This window comes from Talpa europaea (assembly GCF_964194135.1).
Source record: "Talpa europaea genome assembly, contig: HAP1_SCAFFOLD_550, whole genome shotgun sequence".
In the NCBI taxonomy this organism is placed as follows: Eukaryota; Metazoa; Chordata; class Mammalia; order Eulipotyphla; family Talpidae; genus Talpa; species Talpa europaea.
Genome location: NW_028167628.1, coordinates 2141 through 6679, shown reverse-complemented (window position 1 = coordinate 6679; position 4539 = coordinate 2141). Strand labels below are relative to the sequence as shown.

General features: G+C 52.1%; 1 pseudogene across 1 annotated transcript; it reads left to right on the top strand.

Moving 5' to 3' along the window:
* The first annotated feature begins 978 nt into the window (after positions 1-978).
* Positions 979-3981, top strand: LOC311188178 (pre-mRNA-splicing factor 38A-like; annotated as a pseudogene). The gene has a single exon. The product of its transcript is annotated as a pre-mRNA-splicing factor 38A-like (transcript).
* The last annotated feature ends 558 nt before the right edge of the window (positions 3982-4539 follow it).

Here is a 4539-nt window from a genome sequence, read left to right as displayed (position 1 = left end):
CACTCTGACAAAGGGGAGGACGGTGGTCTTCCAGACATGAGTCTGCTGCCCTCCTAATTTGTCCATAAATTAAACCACTCTCCATTTCCCCAAACTCCACCTCCCTTTATCACCTGGGGGAAACCAAAGCCAGCGTTCACAATGTTGTCCTTGGTCCTGGGATGTTTATTGTTCCCAGTGGAATTAGGTACATTCCTCTAGTTGTCCTTATCTCTGAAGCCTTCCTAAACTCTTCAGAGGTCCCCTCCTGCAAAACTGCCTAATGACCCTAACTTGCCCTATGTCTCAGAGGCATCACAAGGCCCAGAAGACATTGTCACATTGTCGTCAAACAATGGGGAGGGGAAGCACAGACCAGGTGGGGACAGGGAGATGGAGAGAGCCATTGTTAAACAATCACCCCGGCCCTTCCCCATCGACCCGGCCTCATATAGAGGGAAAAATGCTTAGGTGCCAGCCAGCCCTAGAGAGAATGAACTTCACAGCAGTTAACAGTCCCACAAAGAAATGAACCTCTCCGCGAGGCGATGAAGACTTCTTTGTCAGTGCCTTCTCTGCACTGGCAAGGTGCCACAGTGGCTGTACTGCCTGCCTGTCCCGCCTGCCTGCGACCGACCGACCCACCCACCCACCCGCCAACCGGCTGACTATGCAGGTGTTTCTCTTCACCGGCCTGATCCCTTCATGCCTCCCTGCCTCCCTGCCTCCCTCCCTCCCTCCCACTCTTGGCAAAGCAGCACAAGCAATACTGCCCACCTGTGACTAGGCAGGCCTCTCTTTTAAACAAACCCGTCCCTTACAGGGGCAGCTCTCTCTGCCACTTGTGTCTGTGCGAGCATCCCTAACTTCCCTTCCCTTTTTTACCATGAACCTGCCCCCTTGGGATAGAACCAAAAGGCCTCTGTCTGGTGGGGACCCTCACCGCTTATCGCTGAAAGGGAAGGCCGAGGAAACTTTCCTCACAGGCCCCCCCCCCCCCCAACACCCAACACCTCCTCTTCAAACCAACATCAAGCCCACCAACTGCCAGGCTGCCTATACCGGTCGTTTGTGATGTTGCAGGCGCCACTCCTTGTCTTTCTTTTTAAAAAAATAACCACCCTTTGTTTCCAGTTTCGAGATGGTCGCTTAAACTGTTTAATTTTTTTCCCATCTCTCCCTCTCTCTCTTCGTTTTTTTCCCAAAAGTCCGGATGTGACGTATTAAAGGACCCGACGGAAATAGAACTGAAGGCATTCTGAAATGGCGAACTGTACAGTGAAGGATGCGCACAGTATCCACGGCACCAACCCTCAATATCTGGTGGAGAAGATCATTCGAACGCGAATCTATGAGTCCAAATACTGGAAAGAAGAGTGCTTTGGACTTACAGCTGAACTTGCAGTAGATAAAGCCATGGAGTTAAGGTTTGTGGGTGGCATCTATGGTGGCAACATAAAGCCAACTCCCTTTCTATGTTTGACCTTGAAGATGCTTCAGATTCAACCAGAGAAGGACATCATTGTACAGTTTATCAAAAAGAAGACTTCAAGTATGTCGCATGGTGGAGCACTTTACATGAGGCTGACAGGCACTGCAACTGACTGCTACAAGTACTTGGAGCCTCTGTATAATGACTACAGAAAAATCAAGATCCAGAAACCCAACGGAGAATTTGAACTGATGCATGTAGATGAGGTTATTGATGAACTGCTGCACAGTGAGAGAGTCTGTGACATCGTTCTCCCACGGCTGCAGAAACGCTATGTACTAGAGGAAGCTGAGCAATGGGAACCATCACCTGATCACTGCCGCAGAGGCCACCGAGACGTAGACAGACCCTGGCGCTCTCCCACACTGCGCTATAGAGGAGTAGGAGCCAGTCTCCAAGAAGGCAGAGTCGGTCTCCCAAAAGGAGGAGACCCTCCCCTCGCCAAGAAAGGCATCAGAGCAGAAGTCCAAGAGGACATCGCCGTTGGACCCGAGATAGACGGCACAGATCCCGTTCCAAATCACCAGGTCATCATCGCAGTCACAGATGCAGGAGCCACTCAAAGTCTCCCGAAAGATCGAAGAAAAGCCACAAGAAGAGCCAGAGAAGGAATGAATAATGGAATCAGTCTGGTTTTAGTCCAAAAGGCTTATGGATGAAGGCGTCTGTGTGACGGGATTAAGAACTACTTCCGGGGGGCCTCCCCGGCGTCGCAGCGGTTGAGCGCTGGGTTGCAAAGCTGCCCGCAGCTTCTGCAGCGCCGGCCGATTTGATCCCCGGGCGGGCGAGGGTCCCGCATGGCGCGCAGACCTCTCCTGCCGCCCGCTGCTCCCCTCAGCAGTGTACTTCGTCAGTCTGTTACCGAATGCCGGCCTCAGTTTCCCTCAGCCAATAAAAGGAAACCGAGTTTGAGGAAAAGGAAAGCGGTTTTATTGGTCGACAAATGAGGAGGGCGGCAGACTCATGTCCACAAGACCGCCGTCCTGCCCTTTGGCAGTGGGCAGGGGTATTTATACTAGGGGGAGAGGGGCAGGGGTTCGCGAAGGGGAGGAGGAAGAGGTCCACACGGAGACAGGTGGGCGCCAGCTCAACACGGAGATGGATGGGTACCAGCTGGTTTTCATCAAGGGGAGGGGGAAAGTGTCAGCACAGAGATGGGGAAGGAGTCTTCAGAGGCCCATGGGTGTCAACTCATTCATTAAGGGAAGGGGAAGGTGTCTGCACGGAAACCGGTGAGCGCCAGCTTGTTTTTCTTCTCAAAGGGCAGGGGGGAGCTGCAACAAATGGGAAAGACAAGCTGTTAGTCCTCTTAATGCTAGATAAGGGGGAATTGCAAGAAATGGGGAAAGGACAAACTTGTTAACTGTATCAAGTCTGCCTGCTCTGCTCTGCCCTCTGGCTCTGGTGAATTCTCTCACCCCCCCCCCCCCCCCCCGCACTTCTGACTGTACCCAGTGCTTGTATAAACAAATAAAAAATTAAAAAATAAATAAAAAATGTATGGGGGGGGGAAGTTCCCCACGAAATAGTCATGATGATCCATTTCAGGGATGAAGAGTCAATCGAAAAGCTGTGACCGCATAAAGATCTTCTAGAAGTTATTTTCACGTCATTCAAAAGAGGGGTCAGTGAGGAATTGGCCTATCTGCCAGTAAGGGGGTGCTTCTTAAAGAGGGCTTCCGGGGCCTCCCCGGTCACGCAAGGGTTTAAGAAGGAACCTATGAAGCTATCCACCCACCGCCACTGCTGCCCGAGTTCGATCCCCAGCAGACCTCTCGTGACTTGCCCGCTGCTCCCTTCAGCAGTGTATTTCCATCAATCTGCCTGTTCTGTTCCCCACTCTGTCTCCTGTGAATCCTCTCACCTCCCATGCCTCTGGCCTGTACCCCAGTTCTTGTATGCATAAATAAATAAATAAATAAATCTTTTAAAAAAGAAAAACAAACAAACAAAAACTACAGACCCCGCATGGAGGCGCTGTGTGAGGACCAGCAAGACTTCTTACCAAACCTAACTGAAAGGTCTGGCAGGGACCAGAGTTGCTAGGGCGAAGAAGCATCTGGTAGGAAGCCCACCTAAGGACGAGAATGCTGCTGATAAATCTCGCCGTCCTCCTCCTCCTCCTCGTCTTTCCCTGCCGAACCTTTCACTAACTTGGCCTTCAACCCCTCTGCTGACTCAGAAGCTGCAGCACCCGACCCCCCCACCAATGTGTTTCCAAATGGAACCAGGATGTTATTTTCTCCTACCCCCGCAACAATGGGCTCATCTTTTCCAATTTCCCAAAGGAAGGAAGATGGGGTCGCCGCCGGCCTCCAGACCTCCCCCCCCCACCCCCATAGGCAGGTGACCTCAGCCTGAGATAATTCCCTCTTTCATGACCTTGACGTCTGTCATGCATCCCAGACCCAGTAGAGTCACTGTCATTTCTCGCAGAGGACAGGAGAATCGTGGAACTCTCGGCATATTTTTGCAGTCCTTCAATGCTGAGACAGGCGTGCGGGCGTGCGGGCGGGCGGGCGGGCAGAGCAAGAGAGACTCCAACTCTGAGAGAGGCAGAACTAACCCCCTTTCCACCGGTCAGGTGCCCATAGTTCCTGAGTCGTTGAATAAATGCATCTCCGTCTTTAAAATAAACTCGCTTGGATTTTTTTTTTAAGATTTATTAATTCATTGATTGATTTATGCATACAAGAGCTGGGGTACGGGCCAGAGATGGGGGGCGGAGGGGAAGGTGAGAGGGTTCACCGGAGACAGAGTGGGGAGCAGAACAGGCAGACGGACTGAAACACACTGCTGTTGGGGGGGCGCGGGGGGAGCAGGGGGCAAGACAGGAGGAGAGGTCTGCCTCGCCATGTGGGTTGCTCCCTGGCCAGCCGGGGGATGGAGAACTTGTGCTGCAGAGGCTGTGGACTGCTTCATGGTGTGGTGCTTAACCCCTTGCGCCACCAGGGAGTCCCAAACTCCCTTGCATTTTTGCGATTTTTTTCACTTCGCTACCTTAAAGGTTTTTTGTTGTCGTTCTCTCATCGCCAGGTCCTAATTCCTGAAGATAATCACGTTCATTA